The 21,495-nt window shown below is 38.1% G+C and overlaps 1 protein-coding gene across 1 annotated transcript in view; it reads left to right on the top strand.

Moving 5' to 3' along the window:
- The first annotated feature begins 4,712 nt into the window (after window positions 1-4,712).
- Window positions 4,713-21,495, top strand: part of LOC138380933 (zinc finger protein 737-like) — a 50,654-nt gene continuing 33,871 nt past the window's right edge. Inside the window, exon 1 of the mRNA XM_069465359.1 lies at window positions 4,713-4,808. The gene's annotated coding sequence lies outside the window, so the exon portion shown is untranslated. The remainder of the gene's footprint in view (window positions 4,809-21,495) is intronic.

The following is a 21,495-nucleotide window of genomic DNA, read 5'->3' as shown; positions in this document are numbered from 1 at the left end:
GGTTTCCTTTTTTATTTCTTCTTTGTTTTTTCTTCACTTTTGAGGAAGAAAAGTTCTATGTGTCCATGAAGTGGAACTTCCATCTAACTTCACAGGCTCCATCTCTAGTCTCCCCTGTCACCCCCTCCAGCTTGTTATGCAGCACTGTCCTTTTCAGAACTCTTGCACTTCTCAGCTGACCCTGACAACAGCAGTCAAGAGCAGGTGGCCCTTTCCACTTCTAGTCTGTTCTTTCCTTCAGAGCAAAAAGGAGGATGTTCCAGTCTCTGTCTGTTGGGTTTTGTCGCTGATAGAGCTTCATTGTACTTTGCAGTTGCATTCGATGGGTCGCCCTCTGTCCAGGATGCAAAGTCATTTAGTATCACCCATGGGTTGATCCCCAAGAACAATTTATGCCTATAATTTTTCTGGAAGGGCTTGACTCTGGAAGTTGATGGGGACCTGGGAAATATTCTTCCAGAGGCTTTTGAGCCAGAGTTGTTGGCCTGCATATGAGAAAGACAACATCTTCCCCTCCATGTGCCTCCTGGGCAAAGACCTGTGCATCTTACTAGGGCACACTGCTAGGGCAGAAGTTGGAGGAGGGAAAAAGAACTCAGAAGGTGCTGATGGTTTCTGGGCTCCTAGGTAGATAGAACTTCCTGTAGATAGAAACCCCTCTGTCCTCATTTTCAGTCCAACTGACACACTTGGTGGCAAGAGAAACTCTGCTGCATGTTTTTATTCTTATATTTATATATTTTTTTAATTTTTTCCTTTTACACAGGGTGTGTATTTAAACAACCAGATACTCAGTTTCAAAGGGAACATATATGAGATTCATCCTGTTAAGTATCATTTAGCCCTATGTAAAGACAGACTTGCTCTGTGTATAACAGCTACATAGAAAAAAATTATGAAATTATTCTTGGCTTTATAATGATATATGAAAACATTAAAGTTCTCCAGTTAAACAATAAATGGGAAGATTACTGTGTTTTGTTGTTTTTCGTTAAAATAAAGTCTGGAATATAGAGATAAGAGATGAATGAGCAGCCACTGGAGAAAGGGATTCTTTTCACAGAATCAGTATTTCCCCCACCCGATCTCCATTGTCTGTCCATCAACACTTACCATTGGTCATTTAGTACAAACAAACAAAAGCAGTAACATGTTTGTGCACTTACACCAGATACTTTATGTACAATAGAGGAATGGGGAATGAGAAAGAAGGAATAGAGAAAATGATACTGTACCGTCAGGATGTGGTGGAACCATTTTGTGGCTTTCCTCATGAGACTGTCTGTTCGGTCTGTGGAAACAGAGATCTGGGGCAAAATAACAGGCTCATTCTTAGCAGGCACTTTGCTGCTGGAACACAGCAATTGTATCTCTGTCCTACTTTGCAGATGTGCAGGTGAGTCTGTTTCACTGATTGGCTGGAATCTGATCTGTCCCACGGACAAACCCTGTGATTCACCACAGGCTTCCCCACACTCACTAAGTGGTGTGTGTCCCTTCCCTTCAACTGCACCCAGAACCATCCTACCCTCCACCTTCAAGTTCATAGGATCATAGGTCTCAGTCTCGACTCAGGCTCTGCTTTGTCCATAGCAGAGCCTGAAGTCTCTTCAACTGCATCTTCATAAAAGAAGTCTGGAGTCTGCACCGAACTAGCAAGTCAGCAGCCCCAGGGTGGAAGGAGGAGGAGGCTTTACGGGATGTTTTTATCACCATTTCTAAAACAACAGCAGCAGCAGCAACAACAACTACTACTTCTAATAGTGGTAATAATAATAATTATAGTAAAAATAGTGATTGGAATTATTGACATGCTTACTTTATATATAATTGCATTATTTTAAATGTTATATTATAGAATTTATTTTAGTAATATACATGTTACTTTTGCTATAAACATCAGAACCTTAAACACCCCACCTGATGAATGGGTATCACCTATGGTCCTACTGCCACTCACTTACTGGTGCAGGTGCCCTCACCATCCCATCCCCAGACCTACAATCTCTTTGGTCAATGTTTTGAGATGACAGCATTACCTCAAAAGTCAAATGATCTATTGGAGTCTTGTAAAATAGCTCTGCCCTGGTAAAATATAAGGATGCCTTCAAAACATGCTCAGCTGCTTGGCTAAATTGCAGCAGAAGAAAATGTCTTTTCAGCAGATTTATCTTTATGCCACTTGCTTTCAAGGAAGAGATGGTTCAGGCATGGCAATTTGTTTCTTCTGTGTTGAAAATCATAAATAGCCTACAAATACCTAAAAGAGATGAAAAGAATTTGCAGACATGTGGAGTGCATTACAGATGCTTTCAAATTTCTCCTATGATGAGAAATGAAAAATGTAACATTATGCTGGGATTTCCTAAACTGAGCCCTCAGCCATTTTCTCAAATTATTCCATGACCTTCCAAGATGCTTCAGAAGCATTCTCTACAGGGGGTTATTCCCAATGGTAAACAGTATTAGATGGATGAGAATCTCCCAGGAAACCTGCTTATATTTTCTGCAAGAACATGTATAATAATGTCCATTGCCAAAAATAGCAGTAATTATTCATCCCTCTTTGTATTCATTTTCTTTGCAATGCCCTCTTTATAGCTGCTTCCATCACAGAATGTTCCTGGAACCTTTCATCTGGTTGAGCTTATTTGCTCAGGCCAGATAAGCTGTGAATATGACAGTGTGCCTGTTTTTGGCCTAGAGACAAATGTTCTTACACTGCCATCTCCATGAGAACAAGCCCATGTTAGCCTGATGGATCATGAGATACCATAGGGAAAAGAACTAAAGTGCCTCAGTCAACAGCCAGCTTACCCCAAGAAGCAGAGCTACCTAGTCAACCAGTTGTTGACCACACATGGCTGAAGGAGCCCAACTGAGACCTGAAGAATGGCCTAGCTGTGCCCAGGCTACATGGCTTACAGTTCAATAATAAACTAAATTTTGGAGTGGTTTGTTGTGTAGCACTAGCTAAGTGACACGTATACCCAGTGCAGATAGAATGCTAGAATTAAATGACAGGTTGCTTACTAGTTACCTGAGAAACAGAAGGCACTCTATAGGTTTTGATTTTTTTTCCTCCTTATGTAAAGTTGGATCTCTTGTTCTATGATGTTGAGTTATACAGAAATGCATGTAGACATGTGTCCATGTGATTGGCACTTAAACTCACACAGTGACCCACACCGTAGGAGGAAACAGACAGCCACAGCCTGATCATTAGGGCCAAGGCCAAAGTGTAAAATAAGAAGTTTGCCTTTAATCTATTCCCTCTACATCTGTACCCTGCAGGCCAAGAATGTAAACATACCTGAAGACATGGATTCCCTCCTCCTGGCCCCTCATATACTTTGTTCACTCTGTGATCTTTGGAAGTGGCCTTTGCCCCTGGCAAGCAGCAGGTGGGCAGCAGTGGTCCACCTGTGGACAAATACCTGCTTGCAGGCATTGCTCTTTTTCTGGGCACTGTCTCCCCCACACTTAGGCCTGAGGAGAGATGTTGGCAGGAAATGGGTGTCCCCTCACATCTGGAAGAAGGGGGTAAGATCCTTCATTTCTCTGAAGTCAGAGGAGTCAGAGACCTCAGAGCTGCAGTTCAATGTGGCAGCCACTGGCTGCTGAGCATCTGGAATGTGGTTGGTCTGAATTGGGATAAGCTGGAAGCTTAAAATAGAGAGTGACTTTGAAAGATTTATTACCACAAAAAACTTTATTAATAATATTACATTGACCACATATTTAAATGATAATATTTTGAATGTATTAGATTAAATAATATATAGCAATTAATTTTATCTGTTTTGTTTTCCTTTTTATTTATTTTTTGAGACAGAGTCTCGCTCTGTTACCCCGGCTAGAGTGAGTACCGTGGCATCAGGCTAGCTCATAGCAACCTCAAACTCCTGGGCTTAAGCGATCCTTCTGCCTCAGCTTCCCACGTAGATGGGACTACAGGCATGCGCCACCATGGCCAGCTAATTTCTTCTATATATATTTTTAGTTGGCCAGATAATTTCTTTCTAATTTTAGTAGAGATGGGGTCTTGCTCTTGCTCAGGCTGGTCTTGAACTCCTGATCTCGAGTGATCCACCCTCCTTGGCCTCCCAGAGTGTTAGGATTACAGGCATGAGCCACCGCACCCGGCATGTTTTGTTTTCTTTTATGTGGTTACTAGAAAACTTAAAATGACATGTGGCTCCCATTTTATTTCCACTGGCCATTGCTGCGTAAGTGGTTGGCCTCACTTTTCAAAAATCAGGCTGCCTCCACAAAAGACCAGAGTCACCACGAAGGTTATGTAATCATAAATTTAAAATAATTGTCATTATATTGTTTCCAATTTTAAATGTTGTATATATTATTCATGAATGAATATAACTTTATATGCAAGGTTAAATGGGAATGTCCCTCAAGTGGCGCCAGGTTCCAGCGCAGGGAGGAAGTCCTGACTAAAAAGGGACTGAATAGAAAATAGAGCTTGAAAACTAAAACCCTGTTATTCTGACCTCCTTCCGCCACGCCTGGGATGGCATCTACTGTGACTCTGGGCATAAGGGGGCGGGGCCTTGAGCCCTATCCAATCAAGGCCGTGGGGTGGGGCTTGTCTAATTTGGCGCGAAGCCGGAAAGGAGGGGGCGGTTTCCGGGTTCTGGCTGGGCGTTTGTCTTCTTTGCCCGAGTGTTCGCCGCTCCTCCTTCTCGCAGGGAGTTCCACGTGGGTCTGTCGCAGCCTGTGTCACCCTGTGACCGGCAGGTACTGGGAGTTTCGTAGGGAGGACTCCGGGGCACCCCGGAAATCAGGAAATGGTGAGTTTGTGGGCCGCGTGTCTGGAGAGGGGAGAGGGGCTGGTTGAAATCCCCCGGAACTGGCTGTGGCGGGACTTGGGCCTCCCGGCGGTCAGCTGTGAGGTTAGTGGGCCTCAGTCGCTGCTGGGGCCTCAGTCGCTTCTACCCGCAGTGGGTAGCTGGGCTGGCAGTTGGGACCCCAGGCGTCCCGTCCCGTCCCTGCAGGGTGCATTTGGCTGTAGCCCGGAGCCCTCTCTGTGCAGCTCTGCGCCCACATCGCGGTATCTCCCCCAGACTGTGAGATAACGACGGGAGGGCCACCAGGGGAGGACCCCGACTTGGTGTGCAAGTTCGTGCATGGGAGGAGTTGTGGTCCCAGGGTCTGTAGTCCCTGTGTTAGGTAGATTGTAGATTTGGGCACTCGGAAGGTGCCTAGCTTCGTCCCTGCTAGAGCCGGAATCCCTCACTATCTACCTAATTCCTTTCTCCTGTTAAAAGTTAAATTGAGGCACCATTAAAACATTAAAGAGTTTATTTGAGCAACAGCAATTTGTGAATTGGGGAGCATCCAACCGTGTTTTGTTAATTGGGGGTCTCCCAGAGGGGCATACAGGAAAGACTTTTATAAGGTACATGAGGAAGCAAACCAAAATCAGTAATTGACCGGTTACTGTTATGTATTTGCCTTATTTGGACTATCCAGGTGGCTATTTTCTGGTTATATAATCAGAAGTTAATGGAGACTTATGGTTGGTTAAACTTAAATTTTGTTTCTAAGTTAATAATGTACAAAAAATGCATTTTAGTTAGCTATTGGTATTATTAGGTAGGAACCCAGGGCACTAGAGTCAGTTCAGTCTGATTGCCTCTTATTTTGTTATTTTAATACTCCATAGAAGGACTTTAGATCAATTTGTGAAGTTGTTTTTTTTTTTGACAGAGTCTCACTCTATTGCCCGGGCTAGAGTGAGTGCTGTGGCGTCAGTCTAGCTCACAGCAACCTCAAACTCCTGAGCTCAAGCGATCCTCCTGCCTCAGCCTCCCGAGTAGCTGGGACTACAGGCATGCGCCACCATGCCCGGCTAATTTTTTGTATATATATATTTTAGTTGTCCATATAATTTCTTTCTATTTTTAGTAGAGACGGGGTCTCACTCTTGCTCAGGCTGGTCCCGAACTCCTGACCTCGAGCGATCCACCCACCTCGGCCTCCCAGAGTGCTAGGATTACAGGCTTGAGCCACCGCGCCCGGCCCAATTTGTGAAGTATTGACATCTTCACTATATTACATATTGTTATCCTTGAACATTAGATGTCTTTCTATTTATTCAGTTCTTTGATTTCTTTTGTCAAAAAGTTTTTTAGAAAATCAGTGTAAAAGCCTGACACTTCTTTTGTTAAGTTTTTTTCTAAGTGTTTATCTTTCCTTTTTTTAATGCCATAATGAGTGGAATTGTTTTCTTAATTTCATCTTCTTATTGCTCATTGCTACTGTGTAAAAATACAGTTGAATTTTTTGTGTTGATCTTGAACCTTGCGACTGCTGACCTCATTTATTCTGGTGAGTTGTAGTGAATTTCTTACAAACTTATATATGCAAGTTTATGTTATGTGCAATAAAAACCCAATTCTACCTCTTCTCTTCTTCTATGGAGAATTTTATTTGTTTTTCTTATGTAATTTCTGTGGAGAATATTTTTAGTCCTATCATGAATAGGGTGATAGAGTGAACATTCTTGTTCCAAAACTTTGAAGTCTTTTATAATTATGATGTTAGCTGTAGGTTTTTCATAGCTTCCATTTAGCAGGTCTAGAAATGTTTCCTCGTATTACTAGTTTGCTAGGAGTTTAATCATATATAGGTGTTGGATTTGACAAATACTCTTCTGTGTGTATTAAAAGTGTCATTTCTTTATTCTGTTTGTGTATTTCACTGATTGATTTTAGGATGTTAAGTCAACATTGCATTTGTGTGTTAATTCTATTTGGTAATGATGTACAGTCATTTGTGTGGCTAGATTAAATTTGCTTGCTAGGTTATTTTTGTGGCTTCTCTGTGCATATTCATCAGGGATATTATTCCGTAGTCGTCTTTACTTCAAAGCTTTTCTCTGGCTTTACTATCAGGTTAATACAGTCCTCATAGAATGAGTTGGAAAGTATTCCCAATAATGTTCGTTTGTTTTTTGGAGGCGTTTGTGACGAGTTGGCATTAATTCTTCATTAAATGTTTAGTAGAATTTACCAGTCATGGAATGTGGCTCTAGGCTTCTCTTTGTGGAAAGATTTTAAATTAATTTAATAATTTTACATATATGTCAATTTATTAATATGTAGTCTACTTCTTTTTGAATTTACTTTGATAATTTGTGCCTACCAAAGTATTCATTTCAAATTTACAATATTCTATGTTTGTAGATTTTTCTAAATAGTTAACACAGAAAATTCAAGGAGTTCAATGTAGGATAATGAGACTTTAGTGTAATCAATGATTGATATAAAATTATCTCCATTATAGGATGAAGCATGACTGTAATTGCTATATCTAATATATAATTCATTATATAAGCAAAATGTGTTATTTAAGCTAAAGAAAACTAGTGAAGCATGCCATTTGTCTTTAGCTTTTATTAAGACAGCATACTGAGCCTCCCTCATCTTTTTCATCAATATTTAGATAGGACAATAAAACAAATTTTAATAGGAGCAAATGCTAAATAAATACAAAATAATGAATGGTATTAAAAATGGAAATTTGATGGATCAGAGTCGTAAATAATTATTTTGTCCATATACTGTGTTAGTTACTATTCTAAGTCATTTACACGAATAGATTTACAGAGAGTTTAAAATACATAATACAATGGTTTATAGACAATGACAAATTAACACATTTATAATATTAGTTAACACTAAAGCCATAACAGAAATAAAATATGTTTTGGTATATAATACATAACCAAACATAAAATTTTAAATAATTTTATTAGAAAGTTTGACTCATTAATCATAGTGACAAATGGACACTATTCACCAGAAAACATGAGATACATATTATTTTTCAGCAGAATAGAAAATTATTTAAAACAATAATGTTTTAGGCCTAAAATGGCATTAACTTTATTGAAGCAATATTAAACAAATCACTTTTTTTTAGATATTGTGAAATGACTATATAAATTAATGTAATCATCCAGTATAGCTTTCCAAATATAAATTTCATTTTTCTCTTTTAATTAACTTCTTGATTAAATGGAAATCCTACCTGAGATTATTTTTAGAGTCAGGTGTATGCTAAAGAGGAGACATGCGGATTGGAACCAAGAGACCTGAGTTCAGGTAAATGATAGTACACTGATATCTCATGATGATATAAACACAGTAATTCTGGCCATATGCAGGTACTGTTCACTGAAATGGAGTGTATCTTTTCAAAATTTGCATACAATATAAATTAGAACTTTGCATGTTAAAAAATAATCACCCATTACAAATTATTTTTACTATATGGTATATCTGAAGAGAAATGTTCCAAATGAAAAAGAATTTCCATGTTTCATGAGGTGCTGTTGTCTGCCAGAAAATGTCTATATGAAATATTCTACTCATGTGTACACTATGGATATTTGTGGTTATATAAAAAATTGTATATAGCAAAAACTATTAATAACAGACAACTGAAAGTAACAAGAATCTCACAATTCTAAATAAAGTTGAAAGAAAAATATGAATACTCCTCAGGAGCAAAACTAAATAAAGGAAACAATCCAAAGGAGTAATCAAACTAAAAATCAAGTACTCCCTTCACTTATTAACAAATCACAATGATGACAAATTCATGTGGGTTCTATCCAGCTTCCAGGAGGGAAACTGGAAGAAACAGAAATCAACTGACCAAAATACATCCCAAATATGTTATCTCCCAAATGTGAGAAGTAAATTGTAAAGTTTGAATCAGGAAAAAAAAAAAAATAAGCTACCAGGATGAAGGGTCAGAAGAAACAGATGTCATATAAAATTCAAATATTGAAATTATGTTGTAAATATTAAATAAATACAGCAGGGAAAATAAAAAATCAAAGTAATGTCAGAAAAACAAGAAACTCTTAAGTTTAAACAGCAATATTTAGAAATAAACCAAAGAGTAAACAATTAAAATATAAGAAGTAAACGTAATATACAAAGTATAAGCTAAATATTGAATTAGACTGAGCTGATGAGAGGACTAGATATGAAAATAGAATGAAGAACAAAACACTCTAAGTTTTACACTGAATATATAAAAAGAATGAAAGACGATAACCAATAAATGATAATTTATAAAATTTCTAAAAATAATCATAAATCCATGAATTGAGAATTTGTGTCAAAAGAGATTTAAAAAACTACTTAACAGAAATTACAGTAAAATTGCATACCACCAAGAGAAGTGAGAAAATTAAAAGCAGTGAGATAGGTAAGCCATAAAGTTGAAAGCAGAATCTCCAAATCTTTAGAAGCCGGAGCACAGAAAGAAAGATTGAGAGAGGTACGAAGGCATTTAGACTGTTAAAAGTAAAATTTCGTATATTTTTGTTGAATGAAATAGCACATCCTCTGATAATTGAATAATTTAACTGATGGAAAAATAATCTTTTTTTCAGAAAAAAGTTTTCATAACTAAGTTATTAAAAATTGATGGCATTTCTAGTGAGTATTTTGCAGAATATTGCTTATTCTTTTATTAGGACTGATTAGCACCAAAGGACTGACAGTGACATAGACATTGACAGTAAGACTCTGGACACGCAGGATGACTGGGTTGTACATGCATAGCAGGGTGCAGGGTTATGTGATGATTGAATTTACCTAGTACATGACTACAAAGAAAATCACCAGCAGCAGGTGGCCTGGGTGGGGGCCCTTTACTCTGGGGAAACTCTCAGGGAGAGGATGGTGCTGTGAAGGTGCTGGGGATACCTCTGATGCCTAGACAAAAGAATCACCACCATGTATGCACTTGAATAGCGTAACTCCTACAAGGAAGGTATCCCTGTATGTTGTCAGTATGAACATCACAAGCCTGATGGTGTATTATAGTTCATGGGGGAAAGTGAACAGTATTTATTGCAATTCAAAAGATTGGTCTGGGTCATATTGGAAGAAGCCACAGTGTTGAAGATCAGGTATCTACTGCAGGGCAAATTAAAGAACCATAAAAAGACAAAAACATGTAAAATGTCATATATATATATATATATATATATATATATACACACACACACACACACACACACACTCACACAGAAATTTTTTTTTTTAAACCTTGCCAACCAGGTGATGCTGGGACTGATGGTGATGCCCTGGAACATACTCAGGAGGCATGTGGTGCAGATGGAGAGGCTCCTCATCACCCTGTTAATACAGAAAAAAGTGAATTAAATTTGAAGTCATTCTGAAAATTCAGAGACCACACAGACCTGGGAAAAAACCAAAACGGTACAGTGAGGAGCATCACTATGTGGATGAGGGCCAAGTGACAGGTGATCAGGTCAGTGAGCTTCTGCCTGCAATGGAGGAGTGTGAAAATATGGACAAAAAGAAGGAAGGTACTGGCTGAGTGTCCGTCCAATACCAGGTTGGAAAAGAAAGGTAGTTTTCAATGGTTACATATGTTAAGTGTGTTCAACTAATGGCAGGGAGGAAACATACAAGGGCTGTTGGAAAGTATCCAGCCATTGTTAATACTATTTTTCATATTACAATACATGGCTGCATACTTTCTGGAGAACCCTCATATATCATGTATCTGGAAGAAAAATAGAGTTCACATCATCAATGTTCTTTTTTTCAGTAGTCAAAATTTTTACCCACTGCCATCATTTTTACTTCACCCAGTTATTCTTAATAACCCTGACTAGCTCACTATAATTATTGAAAATACAACCTACTTACTATTTTCTACCTAATATGACACACACATGCACACATGTATCAAACACCAACAATTAATAATCTTGCCTACACACAGTATTTACGACATTCCAATTTGACCAATGCCTTTCTCACTTAAAAAAAATTTATTTTCTACCTTCTCTCATTTAATATTTAGTACCCAGAAGAATGATAGGTATATAAAATTATTCTATTGTATTTATAAATCTGAAATGAACAAATTTTGTGTTAATAAAAAAAGACTCAACAAAACAAATAACTGGAATAAATTCACTTGTCTTACACATCACTTCATTTTACACTTTCTATTCTTCATCTTTCTTTTATGTTTATAAAAATCTGTATTTATACTCTCCTCCCTGCTAATCTAGGTAATCTTTCTATTTTTAGATCAGCAGATTAGCAAACTTGGTTCCATCTGCAACTTTATTTTTCCTTTGCCGTGAAACTTAATGTATTCCTAAAATCTGGGGATTAGGGGATTAAGACTTAGCACCTTTGGGAGCATTAGTGCACTTACAAGTACTTTTCTTTGAGACAGTCTCCCTCTGTCACCCTGAGTAGAGTGCATTTGGCATCATCATAGCTTTTAAGTTGAAATATGTTACAAATTATAAAAGTCTTTTAAAAAATCTATAAATTTATGCCTTCGTTAGACCCACAAAAATGTTTTTTTTAACCTGGACAAAATCAACTGTATTTAGTTATGTTCATTAAGATATAACTGAAATAATGAAAAGAGAATTTTAACACTTGATTGAAGCAATCCTACCTCATCTTGCAGTTGCTATCCTCAAGGGTGAGCACTATACTGACATCTACTGCCAATGGCAGCTTTTTGGTGGCAACATTCCCTCAGTGATTTCAAATGAAAACTTAATATTTATATTCATAGAGTGGGGGCAGGGGTGTGTCCACTGCCACCATCTGCCTCTCGAATGTCTTCCAGGCAATTATGGTCAGTCCTAGTAACCTCAGGTGGGGCAGAGCTTGAAGGAAAATATCCCAAATAGGATGACTCCTTCCTATTCCTGCAGTGGATGCTCCAAATTCTGAAACATCATTTTTCCTATGTACGTGACTGGCAAATGAAGTAACAAAAATAGCACAAAGACAAAAAGATTTGAGATACTATTCTGCATTCTGCTGTCCATCCTAACAAAACCAGTCACTCCATGCAGCACTGTGATCATGCCCTGGTGTTTTATGTTTTTACGTGTACAGGTCAAATACATACATTTGACTATTGTCTCCCCCAGATCCTTCCCTGAGTCCAGAGCTACTAGAGCCATCCTTCTTCTGGTGAGCACCTTTGTATCTTTTTACACTCTCCTCATCTTTCAAGTTTTTTTGGCCCTTTTTCATAATCCCAGTCAGTTGAAGGTGCACATCTCTGTGATAACCAATGCAGTTTTCCCACTGTCAGTCCTTTATTCTTATGAGCAGAGATTCCAATGTATCCAAGTTTGCTATTCGTGGATAAGTAACACAAAATTCCCCAATCTTCTCAGAAATATGTGAGTTATATGAATTTGTTCAATGTTGTTTGTTCAGTCATCTTCATAGGATTTTAAACACAATTGTGAAGTAATCACAGTACAAGAAACTGACAGTATATACATACGTACATTTGTATAAGCATAAATGTGGGTGTACGTATTTGTATTGGACAGTCAGATCATGCCTATTAATTCAAGCAATAATATTAGAAAATTTTACATTAGGAATGTAAAAGTAGTACTAATTGTGACAATGAGAAAATGCTTTATCATAAAGTCTGTTATATTTGATATTTATATCACTATGGTAAGTGATGAATGGTTAATTTGTCTTTAATTTATCCAGCTGAATATGGTCAAATACTTTTTGTCTTTAATAGGAGCAATTGGTCTATTTTGATGAATATAATAATGAATACATTTGGGACTGGATTTTTTACTTACTGTGTGCTTTTCATGATAAACTGTTTTAGTCTCTTATTTTTTGATACTCTTTTGTATTAATTTTTAACATAATTCAAGCTTTTTCCTCTTTGTAATTGAAAGTTGTATATTTGTTTTCTCTTAGATTTTAATTTAGAAATTACACCTTGCCTTTAAACATTAATAACAGGGTCAAGTGATTTAATACCTGTGTCCTGTGGATAATGTGTTTGCCTTTCTTCAACTTAAAAAAAATTCCCATTCATTTAAAATATTTAAAGATACATGCAGAGGTTATAACTGGGTAGTGAATAAATGGAAATTTAAAAAGTTGGATATGATTCTGTATGAGACTTTTTAGATTAAAAAAGGACATTTTTAGCCCACAGATGTTTCCTGTGATCCCAGCCAGTCACTATCCTCAAGGACGAGCACTACACTAACATCTAAGAGCAGAGGCCACTTTTATTCCTTTTATACTTTGTGTTAATATTATGCAACAGGAACTTTTTGTACATGGCTTTTTTTTTTTTTGAGACAGAGTCTCACTCTATTGCCCGGGCTACAGTGTCCTGGTGTCAGCCTAGCTCGCAGCAACCTCAAACTCCTGGGCTCAAGCAATCCTACTACCTCAGCCTCCTGAGTAGCTGGGACTACAGGCATGCGCCACCCTGCCCGGCTAATTTTTTCTATATATTTTTAGTTGTCCAGCTAATTTCCTTCTATTTTTTTAGTAGAGACAGGGTCTTGCTCTTGCTCAGGCTGGTCTCGAACTCCAGAGCTCAAATGATCCACCCGCCTCGGCCTCCCAAAGTGCTAGGATTACAGGCGTGAGCCACTGCGCCCGGCCTATACATGGCTTTTTAAATTCCGTAGGTTGTTTTGAATTTATATGCATGTTGTTGTGGATTATTTCTTAGCATTGAATTCCATAGTGTAAATATCAATTAACTTAGTTATTCCACTGTGATGCACATGTGTGTTTCAGTTGGGGTTATTAGGAAAAGTGGAGGTATGTAAATTCTGGAAAATGTTTTGGTGATGAATGAACAAATTTCTGCTGGAAACATAAGTAGTAGTAGATTTTTTGTGTTTTCTTGTTTATATGTCTTCAGTTTTAGGTGATACTGTCAAACAGTTTTCCAAAATGTTTTTTGCAAATTTCACACCCACCAACTGTGTATTAGTTTTCTGGTGTCCCAACATCCATGCCAACATTTAGTGTTTTCTGTCATGTTCATTTTAGTCTGCTGATGGCTGTGTGATTATATTAGGCTTTATTTGTATTTCTCTGATTACTAAGAAAGTGGAATATTTTTCATGTTTTCTTTCGTTGAATGACCTCTATTTTGAAGATTGTTATTTTATTTTGTCCATCACCCCACTGTTTCTTTCTTAGCACTCTCTTTTTCTTTCTTTCTTGCTCTCACTCTTGCTTTCTGTCTCTATCTTCCTGTCTTCTGATGAGAAATTCTTAATTTCAATATAATCTCATTTGTTGTTTTTTCCAGTGTAGTAAACTTCTTTTGTTTTAATGAATCTTTTTCTATTTTAACATCACAGATATTCATCTTTTTTTAAAAATCAGGATTTATGTTTAAATTTTGATTTTGCATTCCCTTCAGAATTGATTTGTTGTATAGCTAGTGATTTAAGTATTTTTCCAGTAAGCTAACAAAATTCAATTTATTCTAAAAATGTCTTTTTTTATTTGCTGTCACCTCTCATTGCCTCACTCAAGTTAACATCACCTCACTTTCTTATCCTGGCTGGAGCTGGAGCCCATTTTACTAAGTGAAGTATCACAAGAATGGAAAAACAAGTACCACATGTACTCACCATCGAATTAGTATTGATTGATCAGCACTTATGTGCACATATGGAAGAAACATTCATTGGGGATCAGGCAGGTGGGGGAGGAGGGGATGGGTAAATTCACACCTAATGGGTGTGGTACGCACCATGTGGGAGGGGCACGCTTGTAGCTCTGACTTCAGCAGTGCAAATGCAATAGCTATAACCCAAACATTTGTACCCCCGTAAAAATTTTGTAATAAAAAACACTTGCACAGCTGATGTTTTTGTGAAGATCATATGTAATTATTTGTATTTCTTTCTTCCTCTTTCAGTTTATGGCAACCCCACAGTACAAAATAGCTAATGTTAGTTTTGGTCAAAAATCTTCAGTGGGACTTTTTGCTCAGCAGATAAATTATTTTTACATTTTATTCTATTTTTTTTATTTTTCATTTTCAAATGTTAATTGACAAATAAGAATGGAATATATTTAAGGTATACAATGTGATGATTTGATATATGCATACTGTATAGTGATTATCAAAATGAATTTAATGAACATACTTGCTATTGTTTGAATGTTTGTATCTCTCCTAAATTCATGTTGAAACTTAATCTCCAAAGTACTAGTATTAAAACATGGGGCCTATAGGAGATGACTAAGTCATGAGGGCTCTGCCTTCATCAGTGGGATTAGTGACTTCATAAAAGAGATTGAGGGAGTGAGTTCTACCCTTTTTGCCCTTCTGCCACATGCGAACACAGCATTCAGTGTGCCATCTTGGTGTAGCAGAAACTGGGCTCAGATCAGACACTTAACCTGCCAGTGCCTTGATTTTAGATGTCCCAGACTCCATAACCATGAGAAATAAGTTCATGCTGTTTCTAAATTATCTATTCTAAGGTATTTTGTTACAGCAGTAGACATGGATTACAACTGCATCCATCACTACCCAAGCTGTCCATTAAATTGCCAAAATTTGTTATAAAATATATAACTGAATGATTATACCTTTTGGCCAACATCTCCCTATTTCTCTCACCCACCAGCTCCTGGGAACCACTGTGTACTTTCTTTTTCTATGAGTTCAAAGATTTGAGGCTCCACATATAAGATCAAACAGTATTTGTCTATGTCTGGCTTATTTCACTTAGCATACTGTCCTTCAGGTTCATCCATGTTGTCACAAATGACAAGACTTCTCTTTTTGTGGAAGAATACTATTCCTCTGTATATATGTAACACAATTTGTTTTATCTATTCAACCATTGATGGACATTTAGCTTGTTTCTATATCTTGGTTATTGTGTATAATGCTGCAATAAACTTGGTAGTGCAGATGTCTCACTGAGATACTGATTTTTTTTTTTTTTGCATATGTACCTAGAAGTGGAATTGTTGGATAATATGATAGTTCCATCTTATATATTTATTCATTTATTTTTTTTAACCCTGTACTGTTTTTCATTATGTCTGCGTCAATATTCTCATATTTTTAAGAGAATGTTGTACCCTACTCGAGACAATTCTTCCTGGATCTCTCAGTTCAGTTTTTCACATCTTGTGTAAGCTTCTTTTTTAAACTATCTTTTCAAAGATTTTTTAAAATAACAAATACCCTTGGGAGATGCCAGTAGTATCTCTCTCCTGCATAAAGGGCAAATAAATACCTGAAAGAATTTAATAGAGATTATGTCTCTGTGTGAGGCAATGGTTGGAGAGATTTCCTTTGAAACACATTGAAGTATTGGGGTTTCTTAACCTTGAGGTTCCTCAGCCATAATACAAGTCTATTGTGCATAACATGTCCAGTTGGGTCTATTTGCGTCATCTTTATGTCACTTGGGGTGAATATAAGGAACAAATGCAAATGTGAGACTTTATTCCATTTTTATGATGAATAATTATTTTTTATCAGACCCAGAGATCTCTTACCTTCTTTTGGCATGAGATACATGAAACTGACTGTCCATCTTGTTGGCTTGCAAAAAGAGTAGAAATCTAAGACTTTTCACAATTTTGATAGTTTTCCTGATGTGGACGGCATGCTGATAGATATATGACTTTGTGTATGAGGAAAGTAGAAAGATTCTTCACAGGCATAGTTAGGGGATACGAGAAGGCTCCTCAGATCAAGTAGAAAATTCTCTCACCACGTGGGAATGAAGTGAGAGTAAGATCCCTCCACTCTCTGATGTGGTAATGAGGCTGTGTGTGAGAGGGAGAATTGAAATTCGCTGTCTGAATGTCCTTCATTTGTTGTTTATTCTTCCCCTGTTAGGAAGAAAAAAGAACAAGAAGTACCCAAAGCTAATATAGTACTTTGTATAAATTGACAATATTTAAGTTCTTGTGGTTTTTCTGAGACCATTTGAAAGACTGCTAGAAACTAAAAGGAAGTGTGGCTTTGGGGGCTTTGCCTACTAACCGGTGTCAATCCCTATACCCACTGAGCCTTCCCTGCACATATTCCCCACTTTAGCAACTTTATGGAAAATGTCAGATGTATTTGAAAAATTTGGGGAGAGAACAACTCAAGCTTATATAATTCTATTGCATACAAATGTCCAAGTTACCATCCTATATGGTCTTCTGGACAGGGGCAGTAGGTGCAGAGGTGGGTGAAAATGCCAAGAACAGTGGGGTGAACCCTGGCTGAAAAGATGCAGATAGAAGCTTCTGATTCTGAATATTCCCCAAATACTGGAAGGTACAAAGAAGCCAAGAGAACAGCACAGACTTTAGGATCTGTGCTTTGAACTTTGAAAAGTTCAAAGAGAATAATCCCTCCCCATTGCCCTAGCCCTACCTCCTGGATACACTCTAGCTAGCCTCCTGGTCCCTTGCATTCTCCTCCCCTGGGGTTAGTGTAAACTTTTTAGACCAGGTTTGCATAGAGGAGAAGTAAACAAAGTAAGACAAACAAACAAAAAACCCACCAAAACTCCACTGACAGGTTTTGAGCAGTTTTCACAGTGAGAGGAGGAAAGTCACCTAACAATGGAGGTAGGGCCCTTTGGGCTAATTCAATCTCCTACGTTGTTTCTTCATCAGAATTTATAGTAGGAATTGTTAAATTTGTGCTTCCCTATTCCATAAGACCCAGAGTGGATTATTCCAATTCAGGTGAGGGACAGGTAGAGAAGTATAAGACAAACTTCCTTGCCATTTGCCACACAGGAAAGATCAAGATCTGTCATGAGTGACTCTGTGCTATGATGGCCAATATTTTCACTCTGTGGATGACGTTCTGTTGACTGCCAAGTCATAAGCTTCTGTCTGGGATGGTATCTCTCTGCCAGCAGGGGTAGCTGATAAGACTCAAGAAAATCCAAAGTCCCGCTTTCCGATTAAGGCCTAGTGGAACTATGTAGGCAGGTTAGCATTGCAAAGTTTATCCAGTGGTCAAGGAAAACTTAACGATTTTGCCATTTGGAGGCTCTGGCAAAGGGATTCAACTTCCACTAAAGAAATCCCTTGGGGTTTAGAATCATAGCCACCCTAACACTACTAGTTACATTGATTTTAAACCCAGCTGTGAGCTTGCTACAGAGCTCCTGGCAAACTGAATCCTAACCCATCAAGGGCTGGGGGCTCCTCAGCTTTATATTCCAATTTTGAGGTGGGCCAATTTGAACTCTGTCAAAGACTTCAGAAATCCACTTGTTAAATGGAAACAATATCTTCTGGAAGGAAATTGGACTGAGAAATATCTCAGCTGTAAAGGGAAAATTAGGATTTATCTTTGGTAGTTATTTTATTCCCCCATCCACTGGCAAAATCAAAGCGGCTGGCTCTATGGGGAGAGAATCCTTTGAGACCGTTCCAATTCTTTGTGGTGTGGGCATGCAATTCTAGTGAAAAACACGTGCTTCCAGTATCCTGCTGTCTGAAGCCACAGTTGTTTGATATGATGGGGAGCTATTTCTTTTTTCCAAAGACACCTAGTAACCCATCGCAGAGCTTAAGCTGGATCCATGCAGCACTGATTCCACTTTCTCCTTCCTCTGTAGCTGGGGCTCCTCCTCTGCTTTTCTACCACCAAGAGATGAATCTATATTTGTCAGTATTTGCATAAGTTAGAGACATAAATCAGGTAAAGGAACCCTAGACCCAGCCCCCAGCATAAACTGACTCTTGCTTATTTCTCTTCCCACTTTACTAAATCAATTATGTTGGCACAGAGATGGGTCTTTCAGGAGAGATTAAAATGTTGTACTTCCAGAGAAGCTAGTGGTGCAGGACAAAGGTCCTAGGGGGAATCAAAGCTTCTGCTCACATTTTCCAGTTTATCTGTACTGGTAGATGGATCCAGGAGACATCTCAGAGCCCTGGAAGGGATGATTAAGATAGGGCAGGATCCCTATAGATCAGAGGACATGTGCTCATCACCCACATTCTGAAGTCAGATTCTCAGAGTTCAGCCTGTGTGGTGGGGCCACAGAGTGGTTACAGACCTGTGAAACCTCTGATTATGAGTGAGAGATGAAGGTCTGGCTCAGGGTGAAGTCTCCTTTCTGAGGGAACATTATGCTTCTGTGGGTTTGAGATTCTGTGAGCTTCCTCAGCAAAGCAGCACTGACTGAATAATTGTTTGAGGATCATGCATAAATCAGCCTTCTACATTTTCAATTTCTTAAATAATGAAACAGAGAAAACATTTTATCAACTTCCAAATCAAGTATGAGCATGAGTAACTTCAGTGAAAATGTCATAGGAAGGAATTCTGGGGCCTTGCACCCCAGAAACATCAAAAACCCTGGTGCAACCTGTTAGAATTAACCTTGTCAAAACTTGATTTTTTTTTTCCCATATAGATTCATCTTTCATTGGACCTTGATTTTGTTATTGGTTGTGAAGAATAAATCATTTTCTTTTTTTTTTTTTGCTTTTGTGATAGGAAAATCAAATTCCCACACCCCAAGTTTTATTGCCATCCTTACTGTAGTTTTTATTGCTTATGAACTTTCTGCTATGGGCTGAATATTTGTGTCCCTCCACCTCTCAATTCATATGCAGAAACTTAATCCCCAGTGTGATAGTATTAAGTGTGGGTGCCTTTGGAGGAGGTGATTAAGTCAGGACTGTCCTCATAATAGAATTAGTGTCTTTGTGAAGGAGATTGAAGGGAGCATCCTTGTCCCTTCTGCCATGTGAGGACATAGCAAGATTAACAGGGTCTTCAAACAGACACCACAAGTGTTGGTGCCTTGATCTTGGACTTACCAGACTCCTGAACTCTGAGCAACAGATTTCTGTCATTTATACAGTTCCCAGTCTAAGGTGGTTTGTTTGTTTGTTTGTTTTGGTTTTGGTTTTTTTAGCAGCTTGAATGGACTAAGACATTCTTATGCACTTTGGTCTGTTTCTGAATTTATAGCTTCCCTGATCTATGGGTCTTTTCATCAATCAGGTGGGCTCTGGTGGTTCCGCTCAGGTGTCTCCTCCAGCTGGGAGCAGCTGCGGAGCACCAGGAGGCTGGTCACGGGCCAGGGCCAGGCCCGCATGCGTACCTGAGCTGAGACCTGTGACACTGCGCGGGGACTATTGTTGCCTTGCTGCTGCCCTTGCGGGAGGATGTTCTGGGCGGGGCCAGGCTGGAAGCACCCTCTGGGAAGCAGCCCAGTGCAGGCTTGAGCAGCGGTGCCTTCTCCAGGAGGAATCCGTTGTTAGCAGCGCTTTCGAGGCTGATGCAGCTGTGGCCCGTGGACTAGGGGAGTCCCAACCCAGATCATGGCCCATGGCCTGTAAGGCAGGTCACACGGAAAGCACGACAGCTGCCACCGTGGCTGCTATGTCTGCAGTCAAATTTTATTCTCATGGGTACAAGAATGTGCTCCACAAATCTGTAATTTCTTAGAAATACAGATTCTCAGGCAAAACCTAGACCAATTGTATCAAAATGTGTGGATTTTTAATATTTCCAGATGATTCTTATGCACATTAATGATTATTAAGTGGGGTAGATTGGTTCTCAGGTTCACTACAAACAGGAATCACCTTAAATACTGAAGTTTGAATCCATGACTCAGACTTATTAATTTACTGGTTCTTGTCTGAAGCCTGGGTGTGGCGATTGTTAAACACTTTCCAGTACATTATAATATGCTTAAGAACCATGGTAGGGCAAGTACAGAGTTAGTGCTTCAGTTAGTGGTATTTGTCTTTTTGTGCCTGGTTTTTTTCACTTAACATAACGTAACATCTTTTAGGCCCATCCATGTTGTAGCAAATGCCAGAATTTCTTTCCCTTTTGTGGGTGAAAAATATTCCATTCTATGTCACATTTTCTTTATTCACCAATCCATTAAAAACACTTTCTTTGTTTCCATACTTTGGCTATTGTGAATAATGCTGTAGCTGATACATGGGAATACAGATGTCTTTTCAAGGTACTGATTTTATTTCCTTTTGATGATATATGCCCAGAAATGGGATTGCTGGATCACATGGTAGTTTTAATCTTTAAAAATTTTATTTTTTAAATTTTTTATAACATTTTTATTTTTATAATATTTTGAGGAAAATTAAATTATAATTTTTAAGGAATTCTATACTGTTTTCCAAAACAGCTGTATGCATTTATATTCCCACCAACAGTATGCAAGACTTCCCTTTTCTCCACATCCTTGCCAATACTTATTATTGCTTGACTTTTTAGTAATGGCCATCCTGGGAGATGGAAGTTGATATCTCATTGTAATTTTGATTTGCATTTTGCTGATTAGTGTTGTTGAGCACGTTTTTGTATATTTGTCATCACTTTTATGTCTTCATTGCAAACATGACCATGGTCTTACTTCAAGGCTACTGCAGCCCAATATTCTCAACATGGAATTTGTTCACACTTAGAAACACTTATTATTTGCTTTAAGAAGTTATTGGTTTTTGTTTGCATATTTATTATCCTCTATGCAGCACTTATAGTAAGAGTTATTATTATACATTTGCATGTAGTTACTGACTGAATATTCAGCTCTGCAAAACTGTTGATGATGTTCTCATGACTGATAAAGAACCTTAGGCAAAGAGGTGGAAATTACTTTTTTAACTC

The sequence above is a fragment of the Eulemur rufifrons genome, chromosome 2 (genome assembly GCF_041146395.1).
Source record: "Eulemur rufifrons isolate Redbay chromosome 2, OSU_ERuf_1, whole genome shotgun sequence".
NCBI classification, from domain to species: domain Eukaryota; kingdom Metazoa; phylum Chordata; class Mammalia; order Primates; family Lemuridae; genus Eulemur; species Eulemur rufifrons.
Note: the sequence above shows the minus strand (reverse complement) of the source record. Positions and strands in the feature narration are given on the sequence as shown.